Source organism: Zootermopsis nevadensis, unplaced genomic scaffold (genome assembly GCF_977971745.1).
Source record: "Zootermopsis nevadensis isolate Lab colony 2312 unplaced genomic scaffold, Znev_1.0 Znev_ptg000016l, whole genome shotgun sequence".
NCBI lineage: Eukaryota > Metazoa > Arthropoda > Insecta > Blattodea > Termopsidae > Zootermopsis > Zootermopsis nevadensis.
Window position 1 is genome coordinate 6,435,220 of NW_028259148.1, and position 16,899 is coordinate 6,452,118.

Here is a 16,899-nt window from a genome sequence, read left to right on the forward strand (position 1 = left end):
TTCTCTCAGGTCTTTTCCACCGATTTTTTCGTTAAGTCAAATCGCTCAACATTGTAGCTGAAAGTTCTAAATAAATTTTCCTCTGTCAGATTTTCCCCATAAACAAATCGATGTGCCAGCAAACACGTAAAGCAATCACAACTATTCAAGACAAAAATGCTGAAAATGTAATCCTGATGCAACTTGTGCTGAGTCACCAATGTTGCCACTTTCTGCACAAAAACACCATTCCAGCAATTTAATTGTGAACCATTATATATTGAAACACAGGATTATTTTTCATAATCCGAAACTCACTCTTGTAACTTGGATGTTTGCTTGGAGTACATAATAAATAGCACACTGATAGAAAAATTCTAAATTACGTGATGCTCAGTTTTTTAGTTCGTATTAGAATAAAATACAGTTATTATCCTCGCATAATAAAATTTATTAGAAGTTATGAACAGGACAAGGACGAATTCCTTTAACGTTTTTACTTTCATCCACCTACCAACCTCAGAAGTCATGTCTTCTTCGTTCGTGGCCAGCAAGGCGTGAGATGAATGCAATGGTGTATTCTACTGACAGAATAACCTGTCACCTCTCAGACATAGCTGTTATTAGGTACTGACTGGGAGTTACACACAAAGTTCAGAACACCATTTTAAGTGTTACAAACAGATTTAAACAGAGTACCAAACAGCAACACGCAGAGTAGTTGCGGATCGGAGAACTGATCATGTCAATACGTCATGTAATAACTTCTTTAAATGTCTGTCTGCATCGAATGGAAAATCAGTCTGCCCAGAAATATCCTGTACTTGTCACCAAGAGCGCATAATATAAGCCTGTAGCTCTACATTTCAGTCACGATGAATTCTGCTATTTCTCGGTATGAGCCAATCAAAAAACTGATAGCCGTATTTTCATTATTACTTATTTAATAATGGCCTTAGGTACGTCTTACGAAGATAAGATTAGGTAATACTTAATCAGTTTCAGCCTTTATCCAATGCTATAACTTCATTAGATGCCCTGCTTAAAAATAAAATTCCTACAAGGATACGATGGCCCTTCGGCGGCGACGGTGTGCTAGTATACGTCGAGCAAAAGCATTCTTCCAGACAACTTCTGCCGTGAAGACCACAATCAGCAAGGCTTGTTCAACTGCTTTCACAAGAGAGCAATCATTTTCAATATTACGCTTTTATCCTAAGTAATTTAAACTTGCTAACACAGCATCGAGATGACGACATCTCGATGCTGTGTTTCTTACTAATGTTTTCAAGGGCAAAATCAATTGTCACTCTACCAATGACACTGTTGGTATCCGTGTGCCTACGAAGCAAATTAGAATACTTTCTACTTTTCCGCGTGAGCAGATCATTAAGACAAAGTCCTTCTGCCAGGTGAGTTACTGCTTCAAATGACTTGTGCAGATCTTTTGACATTTTTGGCAAAAACACTGTCTCCCTTGAGGACATCTCGATACCAGATGAAACATGACATTATTTACCATTAAAGTTTATTTTGACTTTTCATCATCCATACTTGTAAGTTCTATATTGCACACTTGGACCATGTTTTAATGTTATCCACCGATTTTTGAGGTATTATTTTCCTGCTTGGCTGTAATCGGCCTTATTTCTGTATTGTCAAGCACAACTTCAGGAACCGGGTGTAAAACGTCTCTCATCCTAAGAGCAAGGCACAGATTCATGGTGTCGACGTCGGTCTTCTGGATCGTAACGCTCTGACTACAGTGGCAGTACGTTCCTCCGAAACGTTGGCATCTACCTACAAGACCACACGGCGTCACAACCGAGGAGACCTTCTAGGAGGCGTGGCTGTACGGATAACACAAAGAATATGTGCATGCTTCGAGAGAAGTTGCCATCAAACAGAATGGCGGGCCGTGACGTAGCGCGCTGATCTAAGCAAAATGGCCCCATGGATAACTTTCAAAAGGAAAAAGAAACATTCCAGACAATGCATTCCTGGGAAAGAATAGCCAATCGGAAAACAAGCACAGGCGACTGTTATCCTGCATAACGCTAAAATCCAACAATGCTTCTCAAACGTGTTGGGCCATAATGACCGGAGAGGCGTTACACATTGTGAGCACATATTCTATCTAGTACCTGGGCAGGCAGGCAAGCGTAAACAGTAGAACAGACGAGCGGGGACTGGTGGTCAGTGAACTCACAGCCTTGACCTGAGCAAAACAAGTCCTCACAAACACTCAATTAGGTCCTACCATCACACGTGAGCCGCCAATGTCTGTCCCCCACCAGGGTCACATAGCCACTTAGCGGGCGTTGTCACTAAGATAAGCTCCATATAGCGGAGTTCCTTCTGAAAAACTGATGGTCGCTCAGCTGGACATACCCCGCCTTCTATGAAATCAATTTGATTACAAGATCCTATCCTGAGCCAGACGTATCTATTCCACATTCTCATACCTCATTTTTTAAAATTATTTTAATATCCTCTCAGTGTTCCCACTAAAATGCTGTACGCATCTCTTATGTGTACTATATGTCCTGATAAACCCAATAATTTTTTTATTAACGGTACAAATTACACAGCTAATTATTATGCAACTGTCTCAATCCTCTGCTGCTTCCGCCCTCTCAGTTCGAAATATTTTCCTCAGTACCCTAATCTCATATACCCTCCATCCACATTCTTCACGTAGGATCACAGACCAAGTTTAACACCCATGCAAAACAACAGGTTGTGACGTTACATTACATTTTAGACAGAAGACAGTTTTACCTGTGTTGCGGGTTCTGATGTTGAGAAAAGAACGCCGATTGGGAGTGTGTGAAAACAAGAAGCTAAGGAGGACATCTGGACCCAAGAGGGGTGAAGTGGCTCGAGAATTTAAATCTCAGTTCCATAAGAACAGAACCGGTGATGGGAGCAAACGCATAATAAATATAACCTTCATTATATATTATTTGGATGATCACATCTACAATAATCATATAATGTTTTATTATATCTTCGTTGTTACCTTTCTGTATTTATTATCGTGTTCCTGTGTTATTCTCTTGTGCTGTATCTGTAATTGGCCTTCTGCCTGTTGACGCAGCAACAACAACAACAACAACAACAAAGAATTCAACTGGGTCGAAATCAAGGAAAGTGGGGCAAATCGGGCATGTAGCACGCATAAATGATACAGAATTTTGATTGAAAAACATATAAAGATGAAAGACCACTTGAGGCTCTTAGGAGTCAATCAGAGAATAATATTAAAATGAACGTCAGGAAGTTGGATTTTATGGTGTGAATTAGATTCATCTGATACGGGAAAGGATCCAGTAACAAGATCTTACAAACACAACGGAAATTTCTTGACTAGCTAGGCAACTGTCGGCTTCCGATGGAGCTAATAATTTTTATTTTCTTACTTTCAAGTACCCTGTTCGTCACTAATTGCCCCGACAGACGAAATATATGTTTTTTTTTAATCTCATGATCTCACCATTCCGTATTCAATAATTCTGCAGCAGGATATCGAGGCTGAAAAGAGAAAATTAAAATCCGGTTCGTTTCCGTCAGCTGTCGATGCCCCATATCCAATTATTTACCTGTCACGTCACTGAACACAAAGAAACTGTTGCCTCAAAGTAGAAAGTGTCCAAGTCACCCTTGAACCGCCGTTTGCAGAAGCCAAAGCCTCGTCAGATTGGCAGAAATTCGTAACTTTCGCGGCGAACAGTACCCCGGAATTTTAGTTCGAAAACTGAGATGCATCAACTAACCAACATCACGAAGTAAGATCCTATTTGATAAGCTGACAGTCGCTCGGATGCGAAATAAATCCCACGCTTTTCATAGAAGCTGAAGACTCATTATCGTCTTTACAAGAGCTCGCCACTGGACCCCGGCCTCAACGGATCTAATTTAATTCATTCACCATTCAGGATTGTGTGCATTGGTGGTTAGCAGGATTCACGACCCATCAGTACATGGGTTCGATCGGGACCGCGACATTTAACGCTCTTGCTGTGACCCCCTTTTGCGAAATGATGATGAAAGTGGAGTAATTGTTGGGATGCCACGGAGAAACCGGGGAAGCCCCCGGAGAAAAACTCCGTGATGCCTAGACCACGGCCTTGCCCAACACAAGTTATAAATTCGGGCACCGCCGGGAATCGAACCCGAGACCCCAGGATTACAAGGCCAGCGTTCTAACCGCTAGACCACCGTGGCGGTTATTCGCTCCCTCACTCGCTATTTCTTGAAGACACACAAAAATGTTACCCTCTCATCAGCGTCTCTTGCTTTCAGGTTTTCTGTGGAAAAATTTGAAATGCATTTATCATCTCTCCCATTCATGCCACAATGCTCTGCCCATCTCATCATCAATGACCTGGCGAAAAAAAATCATGATTCATCTCATCATCCTATTACTTCCCGATTCCAAATTTCCATCAGCGCCCTGTTCTCAAACACTCTCAGTCTGTGTTCTTCTCTTAAAGAGACGAAAACACCAGGTTACATTATAGTCCAGTGAGTCAATTAGTCTATTAGACACAATTAAAGCTATAATTAATCTATAAAGTCACAGTTATCACTGATATAAATTGTCATAATTAGAGTTATAATTATAGCAATAGTCAGTCGTAGTTATAGTCTATAAAATCACAGTTATAGTTATTCTGTACAGACATCAGTCTACATAGACAAACTTATATAGTTAGTCTATGTAGACATAATTACAGTCAGTCTATACAGTCGAGTTACAATTCTATTTTAAGCTTTGTTTTTAGACAGACAGGCAGACAAAAGATGGCAGTAAGCAATCCCCCCAATGTATTCTTTCTTAACTTTTTCATAAACTTCATTTTATTTGCTACTGTAATTTCCGAATATGTTAACTCTGTCGCATTTTCAAACTTTTGATATTATCTATCTTTATATTATGATTTTGTCCTGCATTCTGGTAATAAGACACGAACATGTAAGTTAATTTAAATTAATGCTCGTGACTAAACATAATTAGAGGAATCAAAATTAAAGAGGATGAGATGGGTGGATCATGTAACACGCGAGGGACAGATCAAATTATTCCAAATTTAAATCTGATGACTTACAGGGAAGACACCAGCTGCCCCAAGCATGTATTAGAAGAATGTTTTCCATTTTCTTCCATAGAATTTAATAGTATTGTTTTGTAATTTCTCTCTTCTTGCTGCAAAATAATTCTGTCAGGCCGCGTCGATGTTCAGATATTATTAACATAATTGAGGTTATATTACTCTCTCTAGACCTAATGCGATTTCAAATATAACCGCATGGCATACAGACCTTCTTGACAAGCTGACAGTAACTAACCCGATCACAAAATTCCCTACCGTTTATAAAGGAGCCCGAAGGTTCATTATCGTGTTCACAGGAGCCCGCCCAACACCCCAATCGAGCCAGATGATCCAGTCATCCTCCCATCCTATTTAGGATAAATTTTAATATCTTCCCCGACCAACACGTTGTCCCTTCCCATCATGTTTTCCGACTAAAATGTGAATTTCTCACCTCTCCCATGCGTATTACATGTCCACACCAAACGCAGGGTTCAAGCAGTTGACACGTCTGCTTCGTATTCGAAAACTGGGTGTTCTGATTTTCTGTGGGATTCCTCAGTCCGGCCAGCAAAGTGCTCGTATGGCATAGTACATTATTTTAAGCCACGGCCGCTTCCTTCCACATAATTTACAACATTATTCACTATGCGGCCCATCATTGTGTTATATAATTTGAGTTACTGACAGCGTCCGTAAATAAATCACAAATAAATAAAATACACGCCCAACCCGTCTCATACTCCCTGACTTCATTAAACTTCATGAAAACCCACACAAAATGCCAAGTGCCGAACACGTACTTCAACAAGGTACTTATTTTCAAGTTCCTAGTCTGGAAACATTTTATTTCACCTGGATACAGACCAGCATACTTGTCGTGAGGCACCTGGTACCATCACAGCTAACACGCAACACTGCACAAACCGGAGGTATACTTATCTAAGAACAAAATCCTATCAGTAAATTAAGTAGAAGATACGTAAAATCAAACATTTACTCACGTTCGTCTTCAAGGTCAGAGTCGATAAGTTGTTCACACAAAATCCATAGGTTCAATAACTTTTATCACTACATCAACCTCACATCTCTTTTCTATACGCCCGGCACCTGTGGCAAGCTAACCACCAAACGTACTTGCGTGTCAAGGTACAGCTATGTACAATGCCTCCGGTCATAGAACGAAACGTTGCACTTACCCGACATCTAGTGACCATTGGCTGAACAACAAGTACTCTCGTTTCCAAATTCTTACAGTAGATGTCTCTCATCGTCCTGGCTCTTCGATTATTTATATATATATTATAATTCTAGGAAATTTTCTTTTCGTTCTGAATCTGATTAATAGTCCAATTATGTGGGTTTTACAGTGATTGTGAAAAATTTCGGGAAGTTACGCTTGAAAAATACATCCTTATGTGCCATTAGGATAGTTCTTAATTGGATCAGACGTTACTTAACGATATTATATCAACTGATACGGCTGGAACTACATAGAGCGGAGTCCTAGTTGAGCTAGTAAAAATAACCACCCCCTTTACAGAACCCTAGGGTTCATTAGCGTATTCACAAGAGCTCACTACCGACCCCTGTCCTGTTCCAGATTAATCCAATAAAATAAAGCTGTCCCACTATACGCCTTACAGGCGCTTCAGAGGAGAGGTGTATAGCTCCTACACATTATTAACCTCGGCACTATATAGGGATGAGTGATTAGCGTCACTCCTCGATTAATCCAGTACACATTTTATTTTTCTAAAATCCATATTACTTTCTTCCTCCTGGTAATGCAGAATGTGGAGAAAAATACCAGGGAATTATTCCCCAACCTCTGAAATCTATGTATGATAAAGTGAATAAACATATCATATCTTCCTCTTATCTTCGCCTAGATCTTCTGGGAGACTGAGAAGAACCAGGTTTCGATCAGAAGAGTCGGTAGCCCCCCCCGGTCGAGATTTTAACCGAATTACTATCAAGCAGTCTGGTACATTAGTGCTGTAGAATTGTTTTTAATAACGGTAGAGAAAAGAAAGTGTTATTAGGATGATCAAATTAAGGAGGATGGCATGGACAGGACATGTAGCTCGTTTGCGGAAGATTCAAACTGCACACAGATATAAACTTGAAAATCTACGTGGAAGATACCACTTGACAGGCTTTGGATTTGATATAAGGATAATATTAAAATAGATCATAAATCTGCGGACTGCATTAATCTAACTTAGCTTTTGTGTGCATAAAATTCGGAAAACTCTTTGCCAGCTGAGCAACTATCAGTTTGTCAGAATGCCTGCAATTTTTTTCAGTCTCCGAGATACAAATATGCATCGCCCGTCGTGTTACGTATTTAACGAAAGTTCACCTGAAGAAGTTGACAATGAAACTTACAGTCGTGAGGCGGCACTACGTGTCTATTCATGGTTCTGCTTCGTCAGGACAGGATTAGCAGCTGTTATATTCGAAGTTCTAACTTAAAACAGGTATAGCCACACGTTGGGTAATCTGTTGAAATAACAGTGGTACAGACTGGTGATTATTGGTGATTATTTTGTCTTGGGCCATGATAAAACGCTGTATTTTTTAAGTTCTCAGTTCGAAGAACAACATTAAATGCGTACAATCTGAAAATATCCAGTTCTATGACTAATTCCATGAAAACAATTTCCTGTTATACAATGTTCCTATTACAGAGTGGCCGAGGATACGAAGAATAAATTACTAATGTGGTCTTCCCAGAAGACACCGAATTTATACTGATTTCATATAGCCTAAATGTAAAATATAAGATTTTTACAATTATGTTTTCATGTTATTAAACATTGTGTGTATAAGCGTACTATATAGAAACTGTACCATTTAAAATGCAACCCAAAAACAATCACGTATTAAGATACAAAAATCACATCAGAATCAGGTCATGAAATAGACTCTCCCAAATTCCTCTGAGATAATCTGTCATCATTGAATAGTTGTTATGATTATTGTGATTATTCCAATTCTTATTAATGTTTGTTCATATTGGTGGAATCATTTAATTAATTTAATCTTAAAATTAATAATAAAGGATCTGGTGATAATCTTCTGTGGAAGAATGCTCAAAAAAATGAAATGAAGAAGAATACATCCTTCTTACTAGGCCGCTGCTCAGACCAGATGCGCAAAAACATCACTCCGCAACACAATGATCTGTTGCTGTTTGTGAATAATTTAGCAATGCGTATCTGAACAAGGCAGAACCGAATAAAACAACAGACTGATAACATTTCGGGGCGAAGGAATTGTTTGTATATCTTCGATAAGATGGTGGACATACGATGAATTTCTCCAACAAAACATTTAAATAAACTTGTTAAAGTGATGTCACCAAAAGTTACAAATACATGGTTATTTTTTAAACGGGACACTCTGCATTAAACAAGACTGCCCCACCCCCGACATAGTGTATGTCTGTCCGTCATGCTCTGTATATTCTGTACAGTGCATCCGACAACGAGATTAAGAAACTGCTCCCGTCTTTCAAGCACCGCATACCACAACCACAACAAAGTCCTTTTTCGTTTCCAGACTTCGTTACAGAACTTGTTATTGGTAAAACTCAAGGACAAAATAACAGTAGAATATCTCGTAAGCCTTTGTTTTCCCTCAAAGAACGAAAGAAGTGTAGATACAGACCTCATTAAGATATAACGTGTGTCTGAAAGTTAAATTAGACTGTGAAGTGTTACATCTGAATTTCCTATAAATTAATATCAGAGTAAGTGTCTAGTACGAAAATAAAATATGGTAAATTTTATAAAAATCTACTTCGGAATGGAGTGTCTGTTTACTGCCGTGTTTCAACTCGTCATTTTTTCAGAAAAAGCGAAAATCCTGGAATCAAGTCTGATTTTTTTTCTCATGCCGCCCCGAGACCAGCCGCATTCTTTGTTTCTTATTCCAGGAATTTTCCTTGACCATTTGCTGTTAATTCATTTCACCGACGATGATACTGAAACCCTGACATATGACGCTGGACGTACACAACTGCGTCAAATGTGATGCGTCACACGGCGAAAGGCTTGCGTACAGCAAAATAACTGGCACGTCTTATACAAAACTAGTTTCACTTCAACTGTATGCAAGCCGAGGCAAGCGGGATAATTTAATAAAAATATAAAACAAAAATTCAAATATTTGCAAATACCCAGTGTTGAGAGTTTCTTACCAAGGAAGATTTATTCATATGTTATTAAATGACGCTACGCTATATCAGCTCCAGAAGTTAGTGTCGAATGATATACATAGTTGAGCGTAAATAATGAGTGCGTAAGGATTTGGAAAAAACTTGTCGTGGCCTATTTCAAGACATTCGGACATTCGTGTCGGGGGGATGAGGAATGCCACGAACATTTTCGATAGTGGTTACCGATAACCAGGCCAAGATGGAATCGGGGGACTCAGACAGCAGAGTGCCTGCTTATCGGCTCAACGACCCGGGTTTGATTCCGGTAGGGGAATGTATTTCCATTTCTATCCAGTGCAGAGGGTAAAGAAATATGTGTAGCTATTCCTCTACTCCTTCATACGCCTACGTGGCATGGTGATTGATTAATTAAGCACCAAGGCGACTGACTGTACATTTTATTTCCCAAATATAAGTCTAGATATTAAACCAACCTCAAATCTAAAAGTTCGTGACGATGGTGAGTTATTTGAATAAAAATATTCAAGGAAAGTTGTATTCAATTAAACCAACCTACTGGACGACAAGAAAGATACGTATTTTAACTCGCGATCTTCCCATCCATAAATTTAGAAATGTAGGTAAGTTGAAAAATAAGTACAGGTAAGATTTGGTTTACGCCGGGGTTAGGTTCATGAGATTTCCGGCGTAAAATGAAGTGGCGTAAATTGAAGCAAAAATATAATGGGAAAACATGTAAATACATTATGTTCCGTTCCAAGAGTTTCAGTAATCAACACAAAATACTTGAAAAATGTTTTATTTTATGAAATTTAAGTATTGAAAATTGTATAATGATTAAGATAATAATTTTTTAGAAAACGAAAAAAAATTTACTGCTTTAAAAACGTTAGAATAGATGTCTGTTTGGTTTTCTTCTTTTCTGATAATAAGTTATAGTATGTCTGTAGAACTGTCTCAATTCCTCCCTAAACAGTTGAGCTCCGCTCCCAGTTGGGGTCGTTGCTACAGAAGATCTCACATCCCTTATTAATAAGAGCAATAGCCTCTTTTGATTTCACTGTCAGTGTCCTAACCGACATTGCAGATCCAGCTTCACTTTCATCTGCGTCTTCTTTGGACAGTTATTCAGCTAGCCCTTCTAAATCTTCCGTTGAAAGCTTTGTAGTTAATGTAATTTGCTTTTTCTCGTCGCATTTTATATTCGATTTTTTGTTTAATTATATAAATTTTAGGCCGTAGTTTATCATTTAGCACTATAGTTTTATTACAATGTCGGGACCATCTGTGTGTAGGAAGTCGGGCAGAATCATGACTCATCACCCCCTCCAATCGTGATCTATGAGAGACGCAAAAGTGAAGCGGCGTAAACCGAGTCCTACCTGTATAGTCGCATTCTTCACATGAATGAAAAGTTAACTAAAATGTTTGTTAATCGAAACATTCGCCTAATATAAATGTTTACTCAGTGTAATATCAATTTCATTGTCATTATTTGGCTTGACGCTCGGGCAGGGTTTAGATTTTTTAAAAAATAAAATTTCTCAACACCATCGGAGTGCTGAAGGGGCTCGAAGTGACCCGTGCGGTCCCCCTGTCAATTTATGTCGAATTACCCGAGTACTTTGTTATCGACACAGAAAATATCAAACAAGGAAGAAAGAAAGACAGGGATAGAGAAAAAAGATTGAAAAATAAATATATCTTAAAAGTGAAATGTACTTAGAATACGTAATGAGTTCTTCGTCTTTGTCTCTCAGTATATCCTCCTGCAATCTGCATGGCGATACACGTAAATGTCCGCTTCATCAAGTAACGCCTGCGGCAGTAGATGTAACTCTTCACAGTTCTGCCGTAGGGGTTGCAGAGCCGGCTCGGGGTAACGAAGCAACTGCGTGTAATCAGATCTGTGGAGTCTAGTAGAAAAGTGAACAAAAATTGTCGCTTTGTGATTTATTCATACGAAAAACGATATTTTGATACTTCTTAAGACTGGAGGTAATCCGACTTTATTTACTGTACGCGCCAATCAGTAGCTACAAGCTCAAATTACGTTCGTGTCTTTCATTAATCAGACTCTGCGTGTAGGAAACAAGAATATTGAGAACATGCCCCATTCGCTTCATAAATTTTAGGGTTCCAAAGGATAGGCTTCAATACAGCTCAATGTGACCATGTTCTGAAAGACCGGGGTTCAGTTACTGACAACGGCACGATTTTATTCTTTGCCACTACATTCAGACGGCTCTGGGATCTACCCGGGTTCCAGGCCATTCACCTTCTTCCATTTCGTTCCGAGACTAAGAATAATGGGGCTTTACCTCCTTGCCCCTTATATGTATCCATGGTCTGATGATCGGACTACTTCCGGGAGAATGTTGGAGCAGTGGTATCAAATAGGCCACGATTACTTCCTCATCTTAAACGCATCATGGTACACAATCATCCTAAGAGCCTACCACAATCTAATTAGTGCATACAGATGATGCAGCATCATCAAACCACGCACGAACAAGCAACGCAGGTAGTTATTACGACATGTTATTGAATGCTCGTTGTGTGATTAATGGCCTCGCTTTACTAGTTCAGTAAACAAAGATGCGAGCGGTCCCATCACATCTGTCGTGAGGAGCGAACAGGATTCTCGTGCTGGAATGCTGACACGCGCACGTGATGTATTGAACATCCGGCTCACAGCCAACCGGACCTATCCGCTAGTGCGCGCATCTCTCAGGCGCTGGTGCTGCCGACTGGGAACGCGTACCGAACTAACGCAACTGCAATGGGCAGGTTCCGCTTGGAAAACTTTAACAATTGCTCAGGTAGAGAAGAAATTCCACACCTAATATTCTTTGCCGTGTTAATAAGAGCTCGTAAACGGTCCCTTTCCTGTGCCACATGCATTCCACAACCTAAAGCTCTATTCCCTTAAGACCTACTTTAATATTACACACCCATCTACGCCTAGGTCTTCCAAGTGGTTTCTTTCTTTAAAGTTTTCAGACAAACATCTTGTTCGCATTTCTCGTCTCTCCCAAGAATAGTCATTCCTCGTGGACTTACTTCTAACAAGGATTGTGAATTTTAAAGAAGTTCGTTGCACACTTTCACCACACCAGAAGCTATTTATGACGTTCATCGTGCAGAGTTAGATATTACGACATTACATGACATATATAGACTAAGAAATTGCCCACAGCGTCGTTAAATAAACACAAGCGAACGCACATGTTACTTAAAGCTAGTGGCACGTTCTCACAGCCTCGTGGATTTTTCCCTTGTCTTTGACGCAGGTAATGTGACGTCACTAACACTACACTCCAGAAATGTCCGTTCTGTTCGCAGTTCACAGTACATAATTATTTCGTGCGCGGCAAAAAGGGATTTGGTCGACAGGTATTACGTTTGACTCCGGCCCTCTTTTTATATATTTATATTTTTTATTTATTTAGTGTTCTGTCTGACGACAGGTCCATATGAACGGGATCCTTCCATCCTTTTCTCGGACTGGGACCTGTTCATATACGTTCTTGGCAGATGATCCAGAAGTGGTTTGCCATTGCCTTCTTCTGTGTGTGAATGGAGTAATTGTTGGGATGCCACGGAGGAAAACTCCGTGTTGCCTAGACCACGGCCTTGCCCAACACAAGTTATAAATTCGAGGACCGCCGGGAATCGAACCCGAGACCCCAGGATTACAAGGCCAGCGTTGTAACCGCTAGACCACCGTGGCACTGGCCCTCTTTACCGAGTAGTAATTATCCTGTTATATTATACGACGCTTTACAGCACCTATAGCCGATGAAGCGTCGTTAAATAGCCATCGATCCAAGCAGATGAGTTGTGAGATTCAGAACGGTCGGAATCTGCAAATGCCGACTGTGTGTGTGAGAGGCTGCCGACATAATCCGGAGGAAGTTGAACCCGGAACCTCCGCTGTCGTGATGCTTGCATGGCCTTCAGCCTGTCTGACCTACAATCACAACAAACGAAAAGGAACATCATTTTACTCTCTGATCATCTTCTCATCTTTAAAAACCGACATTCTTATTCAGGCACTCCCTCATTCACCCACTTAAGACTATCACTCAACCGGAAGTTGCCTGTCTTCTGGGTTGTTACGCCCTGTAGCCTGGTAGAAATTTACCGACGTTTCAGAGGTGCTTACTGTCTCAGTCATTAGGGCGATCAGTCTTATTCAATCCAGAAGACAGTCATTTTTATACTTCCCACCATGAGAACCTAAAATTTCACGTCACTCAATTACTACCCATTCACAGCAATTAATCATTAATCACTGACTTAATTAAGTTATCCGTTCACTCATATAGTTTGTTACACTTTTGTAATCAGTTTATATTATGGCAGATTTCATTACAGAAGCAAAATCCAGCATGAAAAGAGAAATGTTTTCGCGACAGATAAATTAGTGCAAAGAAAATACTATAATAGAATGTTGGATGCCTTTCCTACCATATTCCAGGATTCACGTTAAAATGACAAAATTCCTTCCAATAATCTCAATGTAAATAACAGAATTTTTTTAAAAAAAATCTTGATTCAAAGTATCTGTCTGCAGCTCAGTTGGGTACAGTATAAATCACATTTCATTATTATTTCATCGAAATAACCAAATTTTTACCAACAGCGTCTTATTTTATACCATTACATGTTTCGGTCAACTTGTGGCTATCTTCAGGTAAAACAGAAAGATTAAATTGAACTGCAAGGCATATTGTTTTATTTTTTTCAAATATGAGTGTGACGTGGTGAGCGTGATGAGATTAAAATACAAAAAATAAAAATAAAATAGTGAATTCTATTCGACCACACCTTAAGTGTTTAATCTACGTCCTAAAATGATCCTTATTGGTGTAGTATCAGTACGGAAAGCAACATAATGTACTTTCTTAAAGATTTTAACTATTTTATGTTTAAGATGTGATCGAATGGAAGTCGCCGTTTTAATTTTAATTTATTTTATTTATTTTGTTCTCAGGAAACGTCACACTCATATATGAAAAATCAACACGTCATACAGTTCAAATTAACCTTTTTGTGTGCCACCGGAATATAATCACAAGTTGGTCGAAACATGTAATGACAGAAAAAAAAACACTGTTGGCAAAGAAATGGCTGTGTAGATTGACTAATATTTATTGTAATTACGTGCACAGCACAACAGGAAGACTCAAATATACATCCACAAAATTATATGCTTGTGTGTGTCGGTTATGTCTTAGAGTTTATCATTGTTTTAGAGGCCAAAATATCTCTGAAGTAAGAAAAAAGGTTTGAAAAGCTGCGTTTTAATTCTCTGTGCGCGACCAGAGCTGGTTCTGGGTGCTGACAAGTATACAGACTGACCTGATTTCACCAAAGGCGTTTTATGATATTTTACGTACAAGGATCACCTAGCAGTTATTGAAACTGAACGAAAAAATGGGCGGTATTGTTCCAGCATGTGTGACTCACATTCTGAAGGTCCATTGACTGAATCCTGTTCTGACAGACTAGGTCACGGCTAATCAAACAGATCCGGCGAGAAGAGAAATTTTGTGGTCCTCTGAGAAAGTCAGAGCCACCTCTTCCAAAATCTAACAGTTCGTTGGTTGGTCGAGAAATTAATCGTCTTTTATAAAATCCGATGATTCATTCTCCACTGGATTCTATAATGACAAATTCCATTCACTCTCTCAACTCTTCCATCCTATTTCATTAAAATTAATTTTAATATTATCCTCCGATTTGCGTAATCTTCAAAGTAGTTCTTTTTTTTTTTTTGGGGGGGGGGGTAAAACGTAACCTATACATTTCTCGTCTCTCACACAAATATATACATTGTGTAATTTCCTCCAGTCCAAGACGATATAAAGCTACATTCGTTACAGTCCCGTGACAAATGTTATTCACTGAATCGATTGGAATTTTAAAATAGCTGTCTTCTGGATTGTTGCGCCATAACATATGGCAGAACTGTGTCGCGAGCAGCTTATTCGTCATCCTGATTGTGGAAGCAGCAAGGACCCAGAAACGTCAGTGAAGTTCTGTCAGTCTACGAGGCGCAACTTTCCAGAAGATAGCCATCTTCATCACCACCGACGTGAGAATCTGGAATCTCAATTGGAATTTTATCAAATTTGTCAATCAACACGATTCCTCGAACGTATAATTGTCTTTTGGCATAATAATATAGAGCCTCATCTTGTTCATTTTTCTATTTGAAATTTTTTTCGATATATATTCTTTTTAAATAGAAGAAAAGTAATGGATTTCGATCAAATGTGGTAATGTCTACTATGAAATTTGTCACACTAATTGAATTTTAATTTGGATCGATGCAATATACCGAAAGTCGTCAATTTTCTTTTAGGAAGGTTCACTGTAAGAAAATAAAATGGTGCATGACACAGAGTGAGAACTTCATTGAGACCCACGAACATCCGACTCCATGGAGTGCAGTGTCCTTTGGACGACTGGGTACGAGACAATAGATCCTATCTGCCTTTGGACACATCAACGCTCGTGTGGAACATAAATTCGTGGAAAATGTATGCAAGTACTCCAATGGAGTTGACGTTTACATTTGCCTTTTGTCAGCTCAAGAGGCTCCCTGGATCCCACATCAGACAAGGATGCGCGTAACGAGAGTCATCAGCACAGACCGGTCAAACAGCTTCCAGACTGCTGTGTCTATTTCTTTTACAACCCGGGAAAATTCACCGTAGTATGTTCCACAACATTCTCATCTGTTTTCATTAGCATCATCCAACGATTGGATGCTTATGGACTGGGAAGGAAATGGAAGCAAGCAGTCGCGGCCTATTTTAAGGTACCACCCCGCAGGGACTGAAGAAAACCACGCCACCACAAGATCGCTTTCAAAATCTCCCGTACACCAACGTAGGGATGTTAGCCGCCATATTAATTAGGCTGTCTTGGTTGTTTTATGACGCGCTGGAAGTCTAGGGCCGCTAGCGAGAGGATCGCCGTGCGTCATGACGCGGCAGACCCACCAACTTCTGGTTGTACTCTTCAGCATTGCTTACGATTCTGCACCCGGGTTCGAATTCTGGTACTCACACGGACGTTTAATCTCGGCATATGGAGAAACGAAAAATTCTCTTCACAGCCGGGAATCGGATCTCCTGTCTTCTGTCGCACAACCAACAACTTTTCTGAGCTTCATGAGAGAATAAAGAACTCACATAAGTTTTAGTGTCAAATTACGAAAAAATGTCCTACACACAAGCGCACTTTTCGTCTAAAAATCTGAGGCTACTTTGCGTTCAATAAAAAAGATGCTAAATTTTAAAGTGTCAGAAGATAACAAATATCTTATCTTTAAAGACACATTTTTCGTTGGAAAAACTGAAGGTAAGAGGACACCTTTAAAGCCTGGGTATAGATGGGAAGATAATATTAAAATGTATCTTAAAAATATGATGGGAAGGTATGGAATGGATTCATCTGACTCAGCAAAGCGCCCAACTGTGGTCTCTTAGGAATGTGCTAAAGAAACTTCAAGTTACACAAAAAGCGGGGATTTCTTGACAACGTAACAGCGATTATTGGGTCTAAGGAGTTAGACGCCAGTCCAAATATTGAATTTCCTCATTTAGTAAACTGAAGACCACC

At 39.5% G+C, this 16,899-nt stretch overlaps 1 protein-coding gene across 1 annotated transcript in view; it reads right to left on the reverse strand.

Annotated features, from left to right (window-relative positions):
• Positions 1–6,218, reverse strand: part of ck (unconventional myosin-VIIa ck) — a 46,580-nt gene extending 40,362 nt beyond the window's left edge. Inside the window, exon 1 of the mRNA XM_022079698.2 lies at positions 6,080–6,218. The gene's annotated coding sequence lies outside the window, so the exon portion shown is untranslated. The remainder of the gene's footprint in view (positions 1–6,079) is intronic.
• Positions 6,219–16,899: the final 10,681 nt, after the last annotated feature.